At 46.0% G+C, this 24,818-nt stretch overlaps 1 pseudogene across 1 annotated transcript; it reads left to right on the top strand.

Moving 5' to 3' along the window:
• Positions 1-18,020: 18,020 nt before the first annotated feature.
• LOC147990367 (protein FAR1-RELATED SEQUENCE 5-like) lies at positions 18,021-23,904 on the top strand (annotated as a pseudogene). Its single transcript, XR_015612462.1, has 3 exons — positions 18,021-19,414; positions 19,577-21,077; positions 23,725-23,904. The product of XR_015612462.1 is annotated as a protein FAR1-RELATED SEQUENCE 5-like (transcript).
• The last annotated feature ends 914 nt before the right edge of the window (positions 23,905-24,818 follow it).

Below are 24,818 nucleotides of genomic sequence, written 5' to 3'. Positions count from 1 at the left end.
CTGTGGCGTTCAAAAAGTTTTTGAAGTCCCGGTTCTAAGCCGTAAAGCATGGCGCACTAAGCTATTAAGTAGTCATCATACCAAGCTTTGTCAAACGTTCATAATGTGTGCATCTGCTCCTGCAATAGGTCTGTCACCTAGCGGTGCATCAAGGACATAATTCTTCTGTGCAACAATGAGGATAATCCTCAGATCACGGACCCAGTTCGCATCATTGCTACTATCATCTTTCAACTTATTTTTCTCTAGGAACATATCAAAAAATAAACGGGGAGCCACATAGCAAGCTATTGATCTACAACATAGATATGCAAAAACTATCAGGACTAAGTTCATGATAAATTAAGTTCAATTAATCATATTACTTAAGAACTCCCACTTAGATAGACATCCCTCTAATCATCTAAGTGATCACGTGATCCATATCAACTAAACCATGTCCGATCATCACATGAGATGGAGTAGTTTTCAATGGTGAACATCTCTATGTTGATCATATCTACTATATGATTCACTTTCGACCTTTCGGTCACAGCGTTCCTGAAGGAAATATGCCCTAGTGGCAATAATAAAGTTATTATTTATTTCCTTATATCATGATAAATGTTTATTATTCATGCTAGAATTGTATTAACCGGAAACATAATACATGTGTGAATACATAGACAAACAGAGTGTCACTAGTATGACTCTACTTGACTAGCTCGTTGATCAAAGATGGTTGTGTTTCCTAACCATAGACATGAGTTGTCATTTGATTAACGGGATCACATCATTAGGAGAATGATGTGATTGACTTGACCCATTTCGTTAGCTTAGCACTTGATCGTTTAGTTTGTTGCTATTGCTTTCTTCATAACTTATACATGTTCCTATGACTATGAGATTATGCAACTCCCGTTTACCAGAGGAATACTTTGTGTGCTACCAAACGTCACAACGTAACTGGGTGATTATAAAGGTGCTCTATAGGTGTCTCCGAAGGTACTTGCTGGGTTGGCGTATTTCGAGATTAGGATTTGTCACTTCGATTGTCGGAGAGGTATCTCTGGGCCCTCTTAGTAATGCACATCACTCAAGCCTTGCAAGCATTGCAACTAATAAGTTAGTTGCGGGATGATGTATTACGGAACGAGTAAAGAGACTTGCCGGTAACGAGATTGAACTAGGTATTGAGATACCGACGATCGAATCTCGGGCAAATAACATACCGATGACAAAGGGAACAACGTATGTTGTTATGCGGTCTGACCGATAAAGATCTTCGTAGAATATATAGGAGCCAATATGAGCATCCAGGTTCCGCTATTGGTTATTGACCGGAGACGTGTCCCGGTCATGTCTACATAGTTCTCGAACCCGTAGGGTCCGCACGCTTAAAGTTCGGTGACGATCGTAATTAGGGTTTTTTGTGTATTGATGTACCGAAGGTTGTTTGGAGTCCCGGATGTGATCACGGACATGATGAGGAGTCTCGAAATGGCCGAGACATAAAGATTGATATATTGGAAGCCTATATTTGGATATCGGAAACGTTCTGGGTGAAATCGGGATTTTACCGGAGTACCGGGGGGTTACCGGAACCCCCCCCCCCCCGAGGGGGGGGTTATTGGGCCTACATGGGCCATAAGGGAGAAGAGGAGGCCGGCCAGGGCAGGCCCTGCGCCCCCTCCCCCCTAGTCCGAATAGGACAAGGAAGGGGGGGCGCCCCTCTTTCCTCTTTCTCCCTTCCTCCTTCCTTTTCCAACATGGCAAGAGGGGGGAGTCCTACTCCCGGTTGGAGTAGGACTCCTCCAGGCGCACCCCTAGGGCTGGCCGCACCTCCCCCTCTCCCTCCTTTATATATTGAGGCAAGGGGGCACCCCATGAGACACAAGTTAATCCTCGTGATCGTTCCTTAGCCGTGTGCGGTGCCCCCTTCCACCATATTCCACCTCGGTCATATCGTAGCGGTGCTTAGGCGAATCCCTGCGTCGGTAGAACATCATCACCGTCATCACGCCGTCGTGCTGACGAAACTCTCCCTCAATGTTTTGCTGGATCGGAACTCGAGGGACGTCACCGAGTTGAACGTGTGCAGAACTCGGAGGTGCTGTACGTTCGGTACTTGGATCGGTCAGATCGGGAAGACGTACGACTACTTCCTCTACGTTTTCTCAACGCTTCCGTGGCCGGTCTACGAGGGTACGTAGACAACATTCTCCCCTCTCGTTGCTATGCATCACCATGATCTTGCGTGTGCGTAGGAATTTTTTTGAAATTACTACGTTCCCCATCAGTGGCATCCGAGCCAGGTTTTATGCGTTGATGTTGTGCACGAGTAGAACACAAGTGAGTTGTGGGTGATATAAGTCATACTGCTTACCAGCATGTCATACTTTGGTTTGGCGGTATTGTTGGATGAAGCGGCCCGGACCGACATTACGCGTACGCTTACGCGAGACTGGTTCTACCGACGTGCTTTGCACACAGGTGGCTGGCGGGTGTTAGTTTCGCCAACTTTAGTTGAACCAAGTGTGGCTACGCCCGGTCCTTGCGAAGGTTAAAACAGCACCAACTTGACAAACTATCATTGTGGTTTTGATGCATAGGTAAGAACGGTTCTTGCTAAGCCCATAGCAGCCACGTAAAACTTGCAACAACAAAGTAGAGGACGTCTAACTTGTTTTTGCAGGGCATGTTGTGATGTGATATGGTCAAGACATGATGCTAAATGTTATTGTATGAGATGATCATGTTTTGTAACTGAGTTATCGGCAACTGGCAGGAGCCATATGGTTGTCGCTTTATTGTATGCAATGCAATTGCGCTGTAATGCTTTACTTTATCACTAAGCGGTAGCGATAGTCGTGGAAGCATAAGATTGGCGAGACGACAACGATGCTACGATGATGATCAAGGTGTCACGCCGGTGACGATGGTGATCATGACGGTGCTTCGGAGATGGAGATCACAAGCACAAGAAGATGATGGCCATATCATATCACTTATATTGATTGCATGTGATGTTTATCTTTTATGCATCTTATCTTGCTTTGATTGACGGTAGCATTATAAGATGATCCCTCACTAAATTATCAAAGTATAAGTGTTCTCCCCGAGTATGCACCGTTGTGAAAGTTCTTCGTGCTGAGACACCACGTGATGATCGGGTGTGATAGGCTCTACGTTCAAATACAACGGGTGCAAAACAGTTGCACACGCGGAATACTCAGGTTTAACTTGACGAGCCTAGCATATAACAGATATGGCCTCGGAACACGGAGACCGAAAGGTCGAGCGTGAATCATATAGTAGATATGATCAACATATTGATGTTCACCATTGATACTACTCCATCTCACGTGATGATCGAACATGGTTTAGTTGATTTGGATCACGTGATCACTTAGAGGATTAGAGGGATATCTTTCTAAGTGGGAGTTCTTAAGTAATATGATTAATTGAACTTAAATTTATCATGAACTTAGTACTTGATAGTATCTTGCTTGTCTATGTTTGATTGTAGATAGATGGCTCGTGCTGTTGTTCCATTGAATTTTAATGCGTTCCTTGAGAAAGCAAAGTTGAAAGATGATGGTAGCAATTACACGGACTGGGTCTGTAACTTGAGGATTATCCTCATTGCTGCACATAAGAATTACGTCCTCGAAGCACCGCTAAGTGCCAAGCCTGCTGCAGGAGCAACACCAGATGTTATGAACGTCTGGCAGAGCAAAGCTGATGACTACTCGATAGTTCAGTGTGCCATGCTTTACGGCTTAGAACCGGGTCTTCAACGACGTTTTGAACGTCATGGAGCATATGAGATGTTCCAGGAGTTGAAGTTAATATTTCAAGAAAATGCCCGGATTGAGAGATATGAAGTCTCCAATAAGTTCTATAGCTGCAAGATGGAGGAGAATAGTTCTGTCAGTGAACATATACTCAAAATGTTTGGGTATCATAATCACTTGACTCAACTGGGGTTAATCTTCCTGTTGATAGTGTCATTGACAGAGTTCTTCAATCACTGCCACCAAGCTAAAAAAGCTTCGTGATGAACTATAATATGCAATGGATGAATAAGACTATTCCTGAGCTCTTCGCGATGCTAAAAGCCGTGGAGGTAGAAATCAAGAAGGAGCATCAAGTGTTGATGGTCAATAAGACCACCAGTTTCAAGAAAAAGGGCAAAGGGAAGAAGAAAAGGAACTTAAAGAAGAACAACAAACAAGTTGCTGCTCAGGAGAAGAAACCCAAGTCTGGACCTAAGCCTGAGAATGAGTGCTTCTACTGCAAGCAGACTGGTCACTAGAAGCGGAACTGCCCCAAGTATTTGGCGGATAAGAAGGATGGCAAAGTGAACAAAGGTATATGTGATATACATGTTATTGATGTGTATCTTACTAATTCTCGCAGTAGCACCTGGGTATTTGATACTGGTTCTGTTGCTAACATTTGCAACTCGAAACAGGGGCTACGGATTAAGCGAAGATTGGCTAAGGACGAGGTGACGATGCGCGTGGGAAATGGTTCCAAAGTCGATGTGATCGCGGTCGGCACGCTACCTCTACATCTACCTTCGGGATTAGTATTAGACCTAAATAATTGTTATTTGGTGCCAACGTTGAGCATGAACATTATATCTGGATCTTGTTTGATGCGAGACGGTTATTCATTTAAATCAGAGAATAATGGTTGTTCTATTTATATGAGTAATATCTTTTATGGTCATGCACCCTTCAAGAGTGGTCTATTTTTGATGAATCACGATAGTAGTGATACACATATTCATAATGTTGAAATCAAAAGATGCAGAGTTGATAATGATAGTGCAACTTATTTGTGGCACTGCCGTTTAGGTCATATCGGTGTAAAGCGCATGAAGAAATTCCATACTGATGGACTTTTGGAACCACTTGATTATGAATCACTTGGTACTTGCGAACCGTGCCTCATGGGTAAGATGACTAAAACGCCGTTCTCCGATACTATGGAGAGAGCAACAGATTTGTTGGAAATCATACATACAGATATATGTGGTCCAATGAATGTTGAGGCTCGTGGCGGATATCGTTATTTTCTCACCTTCACAGATGATTTAAGCAGATATGGGTATATCTACTTAATGAAACATAAGTCTGAAACATTTGAAAAGTTCAAAGAATTTCAGAGTGAAGTTGAAAATCATCATAACAAGAAAATAAAGTTTCTACGATCTGATCGTGGAGGAGAATATTTGAGTTACGAGTTTGGTCTACATTTGAAACAATGCGGAATAGTTTCGCAACTCACGCCACCCGGAACACCACAGCGTAATGGTGTGTCCGAACGTCGTAATCATACTATACTAGATATGGTGAGATCTATGATGTCTCTTACTGATTTACCGTTATCGTTTTGGGGTTATGCTTTAGAGACGGCTGCATTCACATTAAATAGGACACCATCGAAATCCGTTGAGACGACGCCTTATGAACTGTGGTTTGGCAAAAAACCAAAGTTGTCGTTTCTAAAAGTTTGGGGCTGCGATGCTTATGTGAAAAAGCTTCAACCTGATAAGCTCGAACCCAAATCGGAGAAATGTGTCTTCATAGGATACCCAAAGGAGACTATTGGGTACACCTTCTATCACAGATCCGAAGGCAAGACTTTTGTTGCTAAATTCGGGGTTTTTCTAGAGAAGGAGTTTCTCTCGAAAGAAGTGAGTGGGAGAAAAGTAGAACTTGATGAGGTAACTGTACCTGCTCCCTTATTGGAAAGTAGTACATCACAGAAACCGGTTTCTGTGACACCTACACCAATTAGTGAGGAAGCTAATGATAATGATCATGAAACTTCAGATCAAGTTGCTACCGAACCTCATAGATCAATCAGAGTAAGATCCGCACCAGAGTGGTACGATAATCCTGTTTTGGAAGTCATGCTACTAGATCATGATGAACCTACGAACTATGAAGAAGCGATGGTGAGCCCAGATTCTGCAAAATGGCTAGAAGCCATGAAATCTGAGATCAGATCCATGTATGAGAACAAAGTGTGGACTTTGGTTGACTTGCCCGTTGATCGGCAAGCAATTGAGAATAAATGGATCTTCAAGAATAAGACTGACGCTGACGGTAATGTTACTGTCTACAAAGCTCGACTTGTTGCAAAAGGTTTTCGACAAGTTCAAGGGATTGACTACGATGAGACCTTCTCACCCGTAGCGATGCTTAAGTCTGTCCGAATCATGTTTGCAATTGCCGCATTTTATGATTATGAAATTTGGCAAATGGATGTCAAAACTGCATTCCTGAATGGATTTCTGGAAGAAGAGTTGTATATGATGCAACCAGAAGGTTTTGTCGATCCAAAGGGAGCTAACAAAGTGTGCAAGATCCAGCGATCCATTTATGGACTGGTGCAAGCCTCTCGAAGTTGGAATAAACGCTTTGATAGTGTGATCAAAGCATTTGGTTTTGTACAGACTTTTGGAGAAGCCTGTATTTACAAGAAAGTGAGTGGGAGCTCTGTAGCATTTCTGATATTATATGTGGATGACATATTATTGATTGGAAATGATATAGAATTTCTGGATAGCATAAATGGATACTTGAATAAGAGTTTTTCAATGAAAGACCTTGGTGAAGCTGCTTACATATTAGGCATTAAGATCTATAGAGATAGATCAAGACGCTTAATTGGACTTTCACAAAGCACATACCTTGACAAAGTTTTGAAGAAGTTCAAAATGGATCAAGCAAAGAAAGGGTTCTTGCCTGTGTTACAAGTTGTGAAGTTGAGTAAGACTCAATGTCCGACCACCGCAGAAGATAGAGAGAAAATGAAAGATGTTCCCTATGCTTCAGCCATAGGCTCTATCATGTATGCAATGCTGTGTACCAGACCTGATGTGTGCCTTGCTATAAGTCTAGCAGGGAGGTACCAAAGTAATCCAGGAGTGGATCACTGGACAGCGGTCAAGAACATCCTGAAATACCTGAAAAGGACTAAGGATATGTTTCTCATATATGGAGGTGACAAAGAGCTCATCGTAAATGGTTACATTGATGCAAGCTTTGACACTGATCTGGACGATTCTAAATCGCAAACCGGATATGTGTTTCTACTGAACGGTGGAGCTGTCAGTTGGTGCAGTTCTAAACAAAGCGTCGTGGCGGGATCTAAATGTGAAGCGGAGTACATAGCTGCATCAGAAGCAGCAAATGAAGGAGTCTGGATGAAGGAGTTCATATCCGATCTAGGTGTCATACCTAGTGCATCGGGTCCAATGAAAATCTTTTGTGACAATAATGGTGCAATTGCCTTGGCGAAGGAATCCAGATTTCACAAGAGAACCAAGCACATCAAGAGACGCTTCAATTCCATTCGGGATTTAGTCCAAGTGGGAGACATAGAAATTTGCAAGATACATACGGATCTGAATGTTGCAGACCCGTTGACTAAGCCTCTTCCACGAGCAAAACATGATCAGCACCAAGGCTCCATGGGTGTTAGAATCACTATTGTGTAATCTAGATTATTGACTCTAGTGCAAGTGGGAGACTGAAGGAAATATGCCCTAGAGGCAATAATAAAGTTATTATTTATTTCCTTATATCATGATAAATGTTTATTATTCATGCTAGAATTGTATTAACCGGAAACATAATACATGTGTGAATACATAGACAAACAGAGTGTCACTATTATACCTCTACTTGACTAGCTCGTTGATCAAAGATGGTTATGTTTCCTAACCATAGACATGAGTTGTCATCTGATTAACGGGATCACATCATTAGGAGAATGATGTGATTCACTTGACCCATTCCGTTAGCTTAGCACTTGATCGTTTAGTTTGTTGCTATTGATTTCTTCATAACTTATACATGTTCCTATGACTATGAGATTATGCAACTCCCATTTACCAGAGGAACACTTTGTGTGCTACCAAACGTCACAAAATAATTGGGTGATTATAAAGGTGCTCTACAGGTGTCTCCGAAGGTACTTGTTGGGTTGGCATATTTCGAGATTAGGATTTGTCACTCCGATTGTCGGAGAGGTATCTCTGGGCCCTCTTGGTAATGCACATCACTCAAGCCTTGCAAGCATTGCAACTAATAAGTTAGTTGCGGGATGATGTATTACGGAACGAGTAAAGAGACTTGCCGGTAAGGAGATTGAACTAGGTATTGAGATACCGACGATCGAATCTCGGGCAAGTAACATACCAATGACAAAGGGAACAACGTATGTTGTTATGCGGTCTGATCGATAAAGATCTTCGTAGAATATGTAGGAGCCAGTATGAGCATCCAGGTTACACTATTGGTTATTGACCGGAGACGTGTCTCGTTCATGTCTACATAGTTCTTGAACCCGTAGGGTCCGCACGCTTAAAGTTCGGTGACGATCGTAATTAGGGTTTTTTGTGTTTTGATGTACCGAAGGTTGTTTGGAGTCCCGGATGTGATCACGGACATGACGAGGAGTCTCGAAATGGTCGAGACATAAATATTGATATATTGGAAGCCTATATTTGGATATCGGAAACGTTCCGGGTGAAATCGGGATTTTACCGGAGTACCGGGGGGTTACCGGACCCCCCCGGTGGGTTATTGGGCCTACATGGGCCATAAGGGAGAAGAGGAGGGCCGGCCGGGGCAGGCCGCGCGCCCCCTCCCCCCTAGTCCGAATAGGACAAGGAAGGAGGGGCGGCGCCCCCTTTCCTCTTTCTCCCTTCCTCCTTCCTTTTCCAACAAGGCAAGAGGGGGGAGTCCTACTGACTCCCGGTTGGAGTAGGACTCCTCCAGGCGCACCCCTAGGGCCGGCCGCACCTCCCCCTCTCCCTCCTTTATATACTGAGGCAAGGGGACACCCCATGAGACACAAGTTGATCCTCGTGATCGTTCCTTAGCCGTGTGCGGTGTCCCCTTCCACCATATTCCACCTCGGTCATATCGTATCGGTGCTTAGGCGAAGCCCTGCGTCGGTAGAACATCATCACCGTCATCACGCCATGTGCTGACGAAACTCTCCCTCAACATTTTGCTGGATCGGAACTCGAGGTACATCACCGAGTTGAACGTGTGCAGAACTCGGAGGTGCCAGATGTTCGGTACTTGGATCGGTCAGATCGGGAAGACGTACGACTACTTCCTCTACGTTGTGTCAACGCTTCCGTTGCTGGTCTACGAGGGTACGTAGACAACATTCTCCCCTCTCGTTGCTATGCATCACCATGATCTTGCATGTGCGTAGGAATTTTTTTGAAATTACTACGTTCCCCATCAGTTCCAAGGCCATATCTGCATATGCTAGGCTCGTCAAGTTTAACCCGAGTATTCTGCATGTGCAAAACTGGTTGCACCCGTTGTATGTGAACGTAGAGCTTATCGCACCCGATCATCATGTGGTGTCTCAGCACGAAGAACTGTCGCAATGGTGCATACTTAGGGTAGAAGACTTATACCTTGAAATTTTAGTAAGGGATCATCTTATAAAGCTACCATCGTACTGAGCAAAATAAGATGCATAAAAGATAAACGTCACATGCAATCAAAATATGTGACATGATATGGCCATCATCTTCTTGTGCCTTTGATCTCCATCTCCAAAGTACCGTTATGATCTCCATCGCCACCAGCATGACACTATGATCTCCATCATCTTGATCTTTATCAACGTGTCTTCACATGGTCGTCTCGCCAATTATTGCTTTTGCAACTATTGCTATCGCATAGTGATAAAGTAAAGCAATTATATGGCGCTTGCATCTTATGCAATAAAGAGACAACCATAAGGCTCCTGCCAGTTGCTGATAACTTTAACAAAACATGATCATGTCATACAACAATTTATATCTCATCATGTCTTGACCATATCACATCATAACATGCCCTGCAAAAACAAGTTAGACTTCCTCTATTTTGTTGTTGCAAGTTTTACGTGGTTGCTACGGGCTGAGCAAGAACCGTTCTTACCTAAGCATCAAAAACCACAATGTAGTATAGTGATTGCTTTTTGATCTTCAAAAAGAACCCTGTTCATTGAATCCGATTCAACTAAAGTTGGAGAAACTGACACTCACCAGCCACATGTGTGCAAAGCACGTCGGTAGAACCAGTCTCGCATAAGCGTAAGCGTAATGTCGGTCTGGGCCGGTTCATCCAACAATACCGCTGAATCAAGAATCAACTAGTGATGGCAAGCAATATGTATATACCCACGACCACAACTCCTTTGTGTTCTACTCGTGCATATAACATCTACGCATAGACCTGGCTCGGATGCCACTGTACGGGAACACAGTAATTTCAAAAAAATTCTTACGCACACGCAAGATCTATCATGGTGATGCATAGCTATGAGAGGGAAGAGTGTTGTCCACGTACCCTCGTAGACCGTAAGCGAAAGCGTTATGACAACGCGGTTGATGTAGTCGTACGTCTTCATGATCCGACCGATCCTAGTACCGAAAGTACGATACCTCCACGATCTGCACACGTTCAGCTTGGTGACGTCCCACGAACTCTCAATCCAACTGAGTGTCGAGGGAGAGCTTCATCAGCACGACGGCGTGATGGCGGTGACGATGAAGCTACCGGCGCAGGGCTTCGCCTAAGCACTATGACGATATGACCGAGGTGGATTATTGTGGAGGGGGGCACCGCACACGGCTAAGACAATGATCAACTTGTGTGTCTATGGGATGCTACCCTCCCCCGCATATAAAGGAGTGGAGGAGGGGAGGGCTGGCCCTCTCTATGGCGTGCCCCAAGGGGGATTCCTACTCCTAGTAGGAGTAGGTTTCCCCCCTTCCCTAGTTGGAGTAGGAGAAGAAGGAAGGGGAAGAGGGAGAGAAGGAAAGAGGGGGGGCGCCGCCCCCTCCCTAGTCCAATTCAGACTGGCCCATGGGGGGGGGGTGCGCAGCCACCCCCTAAGGCCCTTCTCTCCTTTCCCATATGGCCCATTAAGGCCCATTACTTCCCCGGCGAATTCCCGTAACTCTCCGGTACTCTGAAAAATACCCGAATCACTCGGAACCTTTCCGATGTACGAATATAGCCTTTCAATATATCGATCTTTATGTCTCAACCATTTCAAGACTCCTCGTCATGTCCGTGATCTCATCCGGTACTCCGAACAACCATCGGTACATCAAATCACATAACTCATAATACAAATCGTCATCGAACGTTAAGCGTGCGGACCCTACGGGTTTGAGAACTATGTAGAAATGACCGAGACACATCTCTGGTCAGTAACCAATAGCGGAACCTGGATGCTCATATTGGCTCCTACATATTCTATGGAGATCTTTATCGGTCAAACCGCATAACAACATACATTGTTCCCTTTATCATCGGTATGTTACTTTCCCGAGATTCGATCGTCGGTATCATCATACCTAGTTCCATCTCGTTACCGGCAAGTATCTTTACTCGTTCCGTAATTTATCATCTGCAACTAACTCATTAGTCACATTGCTTGCAAGGCTCATAGTGATGTACATTACCGAGAGGGCCGAGAGATACCTCTCCGATAGACGGAGTGACAAATCCTAATCTCGATCTATGCCAACTCAACAAACACCATCAGAGACACCTGTAGAGCATCTTTATAATCACCCAGTTACGTTGTGACATTTCATAGCACATAAGGTGTTCCTCCGATATTCGGGAGTTGCATAATCTCATAGTCAGAGGAACATGTATAAGTCATGAAGAAAGTAGTAGCAATAAAACTGAACGATCATTATGCTAAGCTAACAGATGGGTCTTGTCTGTCACATCATTCTCTAATGATGTGGTCCCGTTCATCAAATGACAGCACATGTCCATGGCTAGGAAACTTAACCTTCTTTGATTAACGAGCTAGTCGAGTAGAGGCATACTAGGGATGCTCTGTTTGTCTATGTATTCACACATGTACTAAGTTTCTGGTTAATACAATTCGAGCATGAATAATAAACATATATCATGATATAAGGAAATATAAATAACAACTTTATTATTGCCTCTAGGGCATATTTCCTTCACATAATTGGTGTTACTTACCGGTGTAATATGATGTAGGTGTGTTCCCCATTGTCAGCACGAGCATCATCCGGTCCCTGCTCTTGCATTTTTTGTAAGTTATTAGTCCAACCTTCTTCCCTTGATAGCCAAAAGTGATATTTTACTAGTTACCGTTCAAGCTTTTGTTCTTTAGTTTTTCAAAAAAATAATATGCGGTGATGGCATTTTATGTTATACTTGCATGGCAACTTGTGAACAAACCACATGGCAACATGTGACCACACTAAATGGCAACTATGACTTCTCTTTTTTGGTTTCCTGCAATATTGTTGAAACTTACATGGCAATTATGAGATCAAGTTCACTGCATTTTTAGTATTTACATCCTATACTGGGATACAACCCACATAAGTTGCCATTTGCACTCGATAACTTCATTTAACCTTGTTTTACATATTTTTTTGCATGTGAGCAGTGTTGGAAATATGCCCTAGAGGCAATAATAAAATGGTTATTATTATATTTCTTTGTTCATGATAATTGTCTATTGTTCATGCTATAATTGTGTTATCCGGAAATCGTAATACATGTGTGAATACATAGACCACAACACGTCCCTAGTGAGCCTCTAGTTGACTAGCTCGTTGATCAAAAGATAGTCATGGTTTCCTGACTATGGACATTGGATGTCATTCATAACGGGATCACATCATTAGGAGAATGATGTGATGGACAAGACCCAATCCTAAGCATAGCTCAAAGCGTGTAGTTCGTTTGCTGTAGCTTTTCTGAATGTCAAGTATCATTTCCTTAGACCATGAGATTGTGCAACTCCTGGATACCGTAGGAGTGCTTTGGGTGTGCCAAACGTCACAACGTAACTGGGTGACTATGAAGGTACATTACAGGTATCTCCGAAAGTGTCTGTTGGGTTGGCATGAATCGAGACTGGGATTTGTCACTCCGTATGACAGAGAGGTATCTCTGGGCCCACTCGGTAATGCATCATCATAATGAGCTCAATGTGATCAAGTGGTTGATCACAGGATCATGCATTACGGTACGAGTAAAGTGACTTGCCGGTAATGAGACTGAAGAAGGTATTGGGATACCGACGATCGAGTCTCGGGCAAGTAACGTACCGATTGACAAAGGGAATTGTATACGGATTGATTGAATCCTCGACATCGTGGTTCATCCGATGAGATCATCGTGGAGCATGTGGGAGCCAACGTGGGTATCCAGATCCCGCTGTTGGTTATTGATCGGAGAGTCGTCTCGGTCATGTCTGCATGTCTCCCGAACCCGTAGGGTCTACACACTTAAGGTTCGGTGACGCTACGGTTGTTAAGAAGACTTGTATGTGATTACCGAATGTTGTTCGGAGTCCCGGATGAGATCCCGGACATCACGAGGAGTTCCGGAATGGTCCGGAGGTAAAGATTTATATATGGGAAGTTGTCATACGGTCGCCGGAAAGGTTCGGGGGCATATCGGTATTGTACCGAGGCCACCGGAGGGGTTCCGGGGGTCCACCGGGAGGGGCCACCTCTTCCGGAGGGCCTTATGGGCTGTATGGAGAAGGGAACCAGCCCAAGTGGGCTGGGGCGCCACACCCCCCTAGGGCCCATGCGCCTAGGGTTGGGGGAAACCCTAAGGGGGGGCGCCCCCTTACTTGGGGGGAAAGCCCCCCTCCCCTTGGCCGCCGCCCCCCTCTAGATCTCATCTAGAGGGGGCCGGCCCCCTTCCCCCTTCCCCTATAAATAGAGGGGTGAGGGGAGGGCTGCACACAACATCCAAGGCGCAGCCCCTCCCCTCCCCAACACCTTTCCTCCTCCATAAGAGCTTGGCGAAGCCCTGTCGGAGTATTGCAGCTTCACCACCACCACGCCGCCGTGCTGCTGTTGGAGCCCCCTTCCTCAACCTCTCCCTCCTCCTTGCTGGATCAAGGCGCGAGAGACATCCTTGCTCTGTACGTGTGTTGAACGCGGAGGTGCCGTCCGTTCGGCGCTAGGATCTTCGGTGACTTGGATCATGACGAGTACGACTCCATCAACCCGTTCTCTTGAACGCTTCCGCTCGTGATCTACAAGGGTATGTAGATGCACTCCTCTCTCCCTCGTTGCTAGATGACTCCATAGATTGATCTTGGTGATGCGTAGAAAATTTTAAAATTCTTCTACGTTCCCCAACAAGTAGACTTTTGTCTTACGACATAAGAGGTTGATGGCCTACCTTCCATTTTTAGTTGAAGCCATGTGCCAGCTCCCATTCATGTATTTTTATTTTTTAAGTTTCTAGTTCATCTGTTTACAGTTTTTGCATTGCTCGATAGTGATATTTACCTATTTTTTACCGCTCTATCATTTTTGTATCCGCCTCTTTTTTTTGCGTACCTTGAATTGCTTCTTTTACTTGATGTTGGCATCGTGGATGTGAAGCATCGGTAGTTTTTTCCGGTATAGATTGCCATGGAACTCCTAATGGTGTAGTTGTATTGAAAGCCTCTGCAAATATATTTTTTGGTTTCACGTTAGAAGCCACAAAATATACATGATGGCACCTGCTGGATGGGGCTTATATGGTTACAAATTATTGTAAACTTTTACTCAAACCATCAAACAATTACCACCTTATTACTACACGCATGGCAATTCTTTCTTCACATGACAAGCTTTTCTTAAAGAAGTTGCACTTCATGCATAGTTCATACCTATGTCTGCATATTGCTACAATAGTGGTAGCAACGCTCCGGCTGAAATTAGTTCCTCATAGTCCAGTGCATCCCATGTGGTGCTCAAATCGATCAGAACAACCATGGATTAGACCCATCTACAGGATCCATTTGTTTCTCGTCTTTTTTGTTTCCTGTGTAGAATGAACAAAACACCATATAGTTAATTTAGCAGGTCTTCATCTCAGAATGATGTCAAACCATGGTGCCATAGGAGGGCATGATTTACAAAAAATGGCATTCTTTTTCCACACTTCATAGTTATGCATTTATTTTGATTCCTTGTCATTTTCATGTACGACAATCCGCGCGCACAGAGCATGGCAAAGACAACAAATGTAATATGCCAAATTATCTTTATCATCGTCACATGACATTTTTTGCATGAGAAATCCATGAGGATCCCATGGCAGCCCAAGGAGATGCTCCATGCCATTTTGTTTTGCGTGCATTCTGGACAAACACTGTTTCTTGGCTGCATGACAGTTACTAGCAAACATAGGTGGAAATTAAAATTAAAATGACATGGCAACTTCTGTGCCAACAGGGGTGGCAAGTATCACTAAAATGATGTGGCAGATAGACGCATCAACTCATGTCAATTATTTCTTGGCTATCAGGGTGGCAAATACAGCTAAAATGTCCCAACAATTAACTACAAATAGACATGTCAATTTTTTAAAATTTCTAACTGGAGTTTGCGCGGGTGTCTTGTTTTTTTTCTGCTGAATGCTTTGTTTTTCATTTTTTTTGTCCCAAAATACATGGAAGCAACTGAAATTCGAGCCCACATTTTGAGTGTAGTTTCTCTCATATCCAACCATGATGTGGAACCAAAATCGCAAACAAAACCGAACACACATGGCAATTCTTACTCAGTGTGCACCCGGATTTGTGGTTCACAATAATAGTATCATCTCGTTGGCAAGAATTACAGGGAGGGGCAGGGGGTACGGCCCGATACGTGGATGAACTGACCTTCAAACCAGCAGATTGTTGCTTGTTTTTCGTCTAAATCTGGCTAGGGTTCTCGTGTTCTTGCCATGGCAATTTGAGAGGAGGGGATCGGGGGAAATCGAACTGAGGGGAGACGGGTGCTGGAGCTGCGGGTGGGAGAGGGGTTTCGAGAGGTTTTTCAGGCAATATTTGTTAGGGTATCTAAAACTTCATCCGTTGGAGACGATGTTGCGTACTCGCATGTACATGGGGACGGTGCATAGTGTGTGGCAAATCGACTTGCACTGTGCTTAGGGCATCTCCAGCCGCACCCCAGGAAGACTTCCCCAGACGATTTTTTCACGCCGGCGCCAAAAAAACGGCCCAGTCGCGTCCCAGGAGCCCGATTTTCGCCGGCCTGGGCCGAAAACAGCGTCGGCGGACCCAGGCCGAACCCGGCGCGCTGGGGGGCGCCCGGTGGCGCCGGGGCAAACTGTTTTGGCGCGAAACAGCCGCGGGCCCGCCGCGTCAGCGACACGGCGCCTCGTCTTCCCCCAACGGCCTCGGTTCCCGCGGGAAATCAATGCCAAGGCTGCCGCCGGTCAGCCTTGCCATTGATCCCTCACGGGCGGCACGTCACGGGACGGCGCGCCGACGCCTCCCCTCCCTCGCACGCGTACACACGGGTGCGGCGCGGCTATATAGCCGGTGGCCTACACTTGCCTGTACCCACACCAGCCCCGCCCCTCACCGCCGCCCAGCTCCTCCCTCTCCCGAGCGCCGCCGCCCAGCCCCTCCCTCTATCTCACTACCTCTCGCGAGCCCGTCGCCATGGCGGAACGCTACCCCGGAAACGAGGCGGCGGCCAACGGCTTTGGTCGCCGTTCGCTCCGCGAACAGGAGTCCTGGCTCCTGTTCCAGGCGAACATCCCGGCGCCGCCGGACATGCGCGCCGGGCCGACGGGGTGGAGGCTCAGCGCCGGGGAGTGCCCATTCCCCCATCGCCCGACGCCGTGGCGAAGCCGACGTACTTCGCCGAGGAAGTCGAGGTCATGCGCGCCTCCCTCACCGACGCCCAACTCTCCCTCCCCCAGTACGCCGCCGACAACCACGCGGCTTGGGCGGCGTATTTCGAGCGCCGCCAGCAGCAGCGCTTGGCGTCCATCAACGGCGCGCCGGTGGTTGGCGGCCGGCAGAACAGGGAGGGGCGCCACCTATGGTGGGGCGTCCCCAGCCGCACACTCGAGGGCGTGCTGACGTACCTCGAGGGCGGCAACGACCCGCCGTTGGCGTACCCAGCGAGGGCGGCCGCCCCGGCGCAGCACCGACGCACCGGGCCATGGGCGCTAAGGAGGTTCGGGTCCTCCTCCTCTTCTTCCTCCTCCCGATCTTCATCGCACTCCTCCGGCACTCCGGCCCTGCTCGGCGTCAAGGCCGAGCCCGCGGCGGAGACGCCGCTAGGCCGGCGCACTCGCAGCGCCGGCATCGTCATCAACGAGGGCGGCCGGCGCGCCTCCTCGTCGGCTCTTCCTCTGCACTTCGTCAAGCCAAAAACGGAGCCGGGGCTCGCGCCGGTGACGACGGCGCTCGACGATGACGACGTGGCCCTGGAATGGGCGCGCAGGGACTCCATAGCGATGGAGAAGGAGCGCTTGGAGAAGGCGAAGGAGCGCCCGCGCGCCACCCTGCTTCGCTTCGCGGAACGCCGACGCGGCCGCGACGAAGGCGGAGTCGTCGTCATCTGCGACAGCGACGACGACGACGACGATGCGCCGCCACCAGTCCGCCATGGCGACGCCGGGCAGGGGTCCAGCAGGGGCGCCCGCGTTAAGGAGGAGAAGGCCGACGACAACGATGGCGGCGACGGCGGCGACTTCAGCCAGTTTTTCCTTTAGATTAGTTTATGTATATGTGCTATGTAATGAAAATCCACGAACTTCGCCGAAATGTGCCGAAATTTATCGTGTTTGGCCGAAATTTATCATGTTTGGCCGAATTTTATCGTGTTTAAGCCGAACTTCTTTTATTTTAAAACGTGCCTGAGGCGGCTATGGGGCCGGCGGCTGGGGACCAACTCGCCCCCAGTCTCAATTTTTACGCCGGCTCATCCCCAAACGGCGATTTTAGATGCCCTTAGCCGGGCAAGAGCCCACAGGAAGTTGCGCTGCCAAAAGGCACTGACAGATAGACACGACGAAGAGAGAGGGACCGAAAGTCGAGCGGCTTTCCGGTAAAATCTGGGCAGGTTCCTCCAACATTTTGGCTCTTGTTGGCTGGGTTGCTCTGCTCCCATGCTTTTCACAGCGGATGCTGCGGCTTGCTCATGCGTGGAAAGACTGACAGCAGCACAGTGACTGGTGATTCGCCAACAAAACAATAATAATAATTGAGATAAGGGCATCTTCTATCTGAGTGCTTAGACCGTTTTCTCCAAAAGCATAAGCAACTAAACACCACGAAGATTAAGCAGGAGGCGAGGGCCCTTCCTCCCTATTGCAACTTTGCAAGGCTGCATCTGCTGTAGCCTGTAGGCTTTCACCCGCATTGCACCCGGCCTTGTCCCCTGCTGCATGGCTCCCATATGCAGCTCGGCAGCTGCCGCCGGAGTCCACAGCCACCTGCTGTTGCGGCGTTCCGCAAGATCCTCCGGAGATTGCATCTGGTGGTTTCGCCGGAACAATCATTTAGTGCCGTAACTTGACGCCCGAGAAACTTTCTGGCGTACTCCTTGTGCTCGCGTCGCGTCCTTTCGACGCGGTGGGGGCGTGCCCAGCGCCCGCGTCCTGTTCGGCAGAATTCCCCACCGGAGGTCCTCAGGCCGAAGCCAGGTTGGTCGGCCAACGGCCATGGCTGCCTGCTTCTTTTGCGGTGCAGTGCGTGCGGGGGCGCCATGCTGCAGGATCTGTGCCGTGGTGGTCTCCAAGGGTTGCGTCCGCGTTAAGCGAGAGGCGTCACCGCGTCAGGCTGGCGTGACGCTCCTTTGCTCCGCCAGTCCGTCTCGCCGGTGAAACTGTGCCCAACTGCCAATCTTCGCCGAGGCTGTACATGTTCGGTCCAGCTCCCTGCTTCACTCATTGAGTTCTCACACCGGAACGCAAGGGCCTGGCACGCAATGCCATGAATGAAAAAGACATGGTCGTCCTGCTAAAACAGAATGGATATTATTATCTTCGGTTCCGGGCAACTGGCCAACGGCCGCAGGGCCGCAACACGACTTGTTTGAGGATTTCTGTGAAAGTAGGAGACGTGGTGCCATTATCGGTGGATTGTTGGATGATTGGTGGACATATAGGCAGGCTAGTCTAACATGGGTGGGTCAGGCAGACAACTTCACCATGGTGAGGAGCATAGCCCCAGACCTCGGAGCCGGATCCTCTAACATTATAGAGCGAAGTCAGGGCTAGACATCCCTTCAGGAAACGGACACACAACACCTCTCCCTTCTCATGCACGTGACCTGCTCTTTCTCTTTCTTCTCTTTTGGAGGGAAAAGTCACCCAGCTTGGCGCCAAAACCACACCCGTGAGTTGCTTCCCTCCACTTCTTCTCCACTTTCCCCTCCACTGTTTGTACTGCACCTCACTTTTTCTCTTTTGCTCTTCTCTTTTGGAGCATCTGCCACTCCCAGCACAGTAATACTGCTTTTCTCCTCTTCTCTTTTGGAGCATCAGCACAACAAGCACCTGGCCTGATCAAATACAACATCAAAATCAGAATTTAGAGGCTGATCAATGGAGAATCAAGATCCAAACAAGTAAGTTTTGCTTTTTATGGATCTTTTCAGTAGGAGTTGCACATGTTAAACCAGTTCTTGTTGGTGTCACTATGTAGCAATTATATCATGAAACAAATTTGCACCTCTCCTCTTTCTTTTGTATGGATTAGTTAGAATAATATTTACTTGTTTATTTTACAGGGCAAATGTCACACCTAGCTGGAAACCTCAACTTGGCATGAAATTTGATAATTTGGATGAGGCATGGGACTTTTGGAGGTACTATGGAGGAAGAATGGAATTCAGTGTTAGAAAGAGGTTTACAAATCAGAGTAAATTTGATGGTGTAGTGACTTCATGCAGATATGTATGTTTCAAAGAGGGGAAGAAGTCTGCAGATAAAAGAGACAACCTAACTAAGACAGGCCGAGCTGAAATTAGAACTGATTGTGAGGTCCGTATGTCTCTTACAATAGACCGTGAAGTCGGAAATTATGAAATATATGATCTTTGTCTTGAACATAATCACATGCTTCAGCTGCCAGAAGCATGCCACTTGTTGCCATCACAAAGAAGGATCTCTAAAGTGCAAGCTTTTGAAATTGAAATAGCTGATGACTCTGGTATTGCACCAAAAAATGCTCATGAATTTGCTAGTCGACGTGTTGGTGGATCAGCTGGTTTAACTTACACACGCGTAGATCACAAGAACCACTTGCGAACAAAGCGCCAAAGAGAATTGAAGTATGGTGAGGCTGGAAGTATGTTGAAGTATTTTTAAGACAAAGCCATTGAGAATCCTTCCTTTCAATTTGTTATACAGTTGGACAGTGAGGAACAAATAACAAATATATTCTGGGCTGATGCCAAAATGATCATAGATTATGCTCATTTTGGTGATGTTATGACATTTGACACTACTTTTGGGACAAATAAAGAGTACAGGCCATTTGGTGTGTTTGTTGGATTCAATCAATTCAGAGAAACAATAGTATTTGGTGCTTCACTTCTCTATGACGAGACATTCGAATCTTTCAAATGGCTATTTCATGCCTTCTTGTTGGTACATAATCAGAAGCAGCCACGCACCATATTTACTGACCAAGATAGTGCTATGGGGAAGGCAGTTGGGCATGTTTTTTCAGAGTCAATACATGGGCTGTGCACTTTCCACATTATGCAAAATGCTATCAAGCACCTACCCAGCAAAGAGAATAGTGAAGACAACGAAGACAATGTGGATGAGGGAGATAATGAGGAAAATGAATCATCTCTTCTCAAAGATTTCAGTGCTTGTATGTTTGAATACGAAGACCGAGAAACATTTGAAGATGCTTTTAATGTTATGAGAACCAAAGTGAAAAAGCAAACTTGGATGGATAGTATTTATAAGGTAAAGGAGAAGTGGGCAGAATGTTTTATGAGAGATGCTTTCACTTTGGGAATGCGAAGCACACAACTGAGTGAAAGTTTGAACAATGACCTCAAGAATCATCTCAAGTCAGATTTAGATATCAACCGCTTTTTTCATCATTTTGAAAGAGCCGTGAAAGTGAAAAGAGACACTGAGATAAATTCAGAGTACGAGTCTAGGAAGAGTCTACCTAGAATCAAAATCCCCACACCAATGTTGCAACAAGTCAGTAGTCTTTATACTCCTGCTATATTTGAAGCTTTTCAAACCGAATATGGGAGGTCAATGGTGTTAGGTTTTGTAGAAGCGTCTCAACCCCCGTAATATGGGAGCCCGCGTATATATATTGATATGGTGAGGCCAGCTCTCGCAGGAGGCATACATCGAGGTAGTTGAAACCACCAGAGAGATACATGGAGATAGAGAGGATTACATCAAGAGATAAACATGAAAATAAAACAAAGAGATCTCCTCTAACTATCCCAACCGATGGTGGCCCATATCCATACGTGACAATGTTTAACATGCCCCCTTAATCACAACTGTCTCAAGTTGAGATTGCGCCTGAATTCTTCAAAGCTTCTGGTTGGTAAGGCCTTTGTGAAACCATCTGCAAGCTGGTCTTTGGAAGGAATAAACCGAACATCAAGTTGTTTATTGGCAACTCGTTCTCTCACAAAATGAAAGTTTATCTCAATGTGCTTGGTTCTGGCATGAAAAACTGGGTTAGCAGACAAATAAGTGGCACCAAGATTGTCACACCACAAACAGGGAGGTTGAACTTGAGGTACTCCAAGTTCTTTAAGCATAGATTGGATCCAAATGACCTCTGCTGTGGCATTTGCTAATGCTTTATATTCTGCTTCTGTACTTGACCTGGACACAGTAGCTTGTTTTCTGGCACACCATGAAATTAGGTTAGGACCATAAAATATAGCAAAACCTCCTGTAGACCTTCTGTCATCCAAACAACCAGCCCAGTCTGCATCTGAGAAGGCACTCACAAGTGTGGAAGATGACTGCAGAAACGTAAGACCTGTGGTTAAAGTATTCTTTATGTACCTCAAAATTCTTTTGGCTGCTGTCCAGTGAGCTATGGTAGGTGCATGGAGAAACTGACACACCTTGTTAACTGCAAAAGAGATATCTGGTCTGGTAAGAGTTAAGTACTGAAGACCACCCACCAAGCTTCTGTACCCAGTAATGTCCTCTTGAGTCAAAGGTTCTCCTTCTGTCAAAGACAAAGTTTCTGAACTAGACAAGGCTGTCGGTGAGGATTTGCAATTTGCCATACCAATTCTGCTTAACAACTCTGTTGCATATTTTGCTTGTGACAAGTGAATGCCATTATTAATTTTGTTTACCTCAATACCCAGAAAGAAATGCAAGTCTCCCAAATCCTTGAGAGCAAACTCTGACCCTAGGTCTCTGAGTAAAGCTGACACTGCTCCATTTGAAGAACTGGTGACAATAATATCATCAACATATATGAGGACAAATATGAAGGTTTGATGCTTATGGTAGATGAACAAGGAGGTGTCGGACTTTGATGGAATAAAACCAAGTGCTTGCAGTTTCATACTTAACCGTGAGTACCATGCTCTAGGTGCTTGTTTTAATCCATATATAGCCTTATCAAGCTTACACACATGAAAAGGTACATCTTTATCTTCAAACCCAGGAGGTTGTTTCATGTACACTTCCTCTTCTAGAACACCATGGAGAAACGCGTTCTGTACGTCTAGCTGTCGAAGACTCCATCCCCTAGACACAGCAATTGACAGTACAAGACGTATCGTTGCAGCTTTAACGACTGGACTAAACGTGTCCTCGTAGTCTATGCCATACCTTTGCTTGAAGCCCTTTGCCACAAGTCTTGCTTTATAACGATCTACTGTGCCATCAGATTTCTTCTTGATTCGATACACCCATTTACAGTCAATCACGTTCCTGCCTTGCCGAGGGGGAACAAGATGCCATGTCTTGTTTTTCATCAAGGCCTTGAACTCTTCTTCCATTGCCTGTTCCCACCTGGGATCATCAAGAGCTGCTTTCAAACTATTAGGTTCACCAGTAGTACATCAAGAGCCAGCAATGAGAAAGGAGATTAGCTCTCCTTCGAGAAGAGGCTTTCCAGCCATGGCAAGTTCATCTGCGAGTGCACGCATCTGACCAAAGTACGCAACAGCGGATTGAGAACCCTTCTGGGCATTGGAGAGGGCGGCGCGGCAGTTGTTGGCTCACGACCTGGACTGGGCAGCAAACATGTTTGCGAGAGCAGTCCAGATGGCGTGGGATTTTTCTAAGGAGGCGACTTGCACCAGAACTTCTTTCGAGAGATTGCGAAGGAGATAGGCTACAAGCTGTTGATCCTGGATCAACCAGGCAGAGTAGGCTGGGTTTGGAACGATCTGATCTTTGCCTTCAGCGTTCTTTGAGGTGATGGTGGCTGGTGGTTCTGGGATTGTTTGATCTAGGTATCCTAGGAGGCCCGCTCCTATAATCTGAGATCGGGCTTGAGCTCGCCACAGAACATAGTTCGTGCGAGTCAGGGGTTCTGAGATGGTGTTGTTTAGGCCAGCGGAGGAGAGAGTTGAGCTGGAGGAAGACATGGCGAGACGAGGTTTGATGCGTTGGTGGAGATCGATGATGGAGGCTAGACGAGAGGGAAGAGGGAGGCTTTGTATACCATGTTAGGTTTTGTAGAAGCGTCTCAACCCCTGTAATATGGGAGCCCGCGTATATATATTGATATGGCGAGGCCAGCTCTCGCAGGAGGCATACATCGAGGTAGTTGAAACCACCAGAGAGATACATGGAGATAGAGAGGATTACATCAAGAGATAAACATGAAAATAAAACAAAGAGATCTCCTCTAACTATCCCAACCGACGGTGGCCCATATCCATACATGACAATGTTTAACAAATGGCAGCAAGTGCTCATATGCTACCTGGAGACAATGAATACATGGTTAAGATTGGAAGGCTTATTGATGGGCAATATGCAACATTTGAAGAAGAATACAAAGTTGTTGGAGACAATCACCAACAAACGGCTTCATGTAGTTGTGGGCAGTTTGAGAGAGTAGGAATTTTGTGTGCTCATGCTTTGAAAGTTCTTGATTTAATGAATATCAAGTTGTTGCCGGCACACTACATTTTGAAGCGATGGACAAGAGAAGCACGATCAGGATCCATCAAAGATTGTTGTGGACGGACTGTAGTTGAAAATCCAAAGTTGGATGCCATCACCCGATACAATTTTCTTATACACATGTGTTGTGAGTTGGCAACTCTAGCAGCCAACTCTGAAGAATGTTGTATTGTCATCGAGAATGCACTTATTAGTGCTACTAAGCAAGTGAAGGAACTATTGGGTGCACGCACAACTAATGTTGAAGACATATGCCATGTCCAGGTGGCTCAATCATCAAATGAATCGTTGAGTGGTACACAAGTGACTCAAACATCAAATGAATTGTTGAGTGCTGCAGGTCTGAAGAAAAAAGAGGTTGAGAAGAAAGGCTCTAAAAGAAAATTAGGTTTCCTTGAGAGGCAACACAAGAGGAGGAGGAAAACACCATCTGCGACCACAGCAAAAAAAGAAAAAGAAGATTGTCCCATCAGCCAGCAGGGAGAAAAGGAGAACATACCATCATAGACTAGTTCAGTAAAGAAGGTTGTCTCAAAAAAATCTGCAAAAAAGACCAAACCAATACCAAAACCGAAGGAAGCAAGCACTGCAAAATATGAGTTCATGGAAAGTTTCACCAATCTGTTGACAGCTCCTATTGTTAATGATATAGATGTTGACACATTCTGAATGGTGGTGTCCTGGTAGCTAGTAAGGTAGGAATTATTTTGGCTGCTGCACCTTGTACTCTATTTTCTGAATGTTCCAAATGTTCTGAATGGTGGAGTATTGGTAGCTAGTAAGGCAGAAATTATTTTGGCAATGTAAGGATTTACTAAGTTCTCTTATGTTGCTACCTGGTGGGTTTTATGATTCGCAATTTGTATCCTTTCA

This window comes from Triticum urartu, chromosome 1A, assembly GCF_056163025.1.
Source record: "Triticum urartu cultivar PI428250 chromosome 1A, HENAU_Tu73, whole genome shotgun sequence".
In the NCBI taxonomy this organism is placed as follows: domain Eukaryota; kingdom Viridiplantae; phylum Streptophyta; class Magnoliopsida; order Poales; family Poaceae; genus Triticum; species Triticum urartu.
This window is presented reverse-complemented; position numbering and strand designations above follow the sequence as displayed.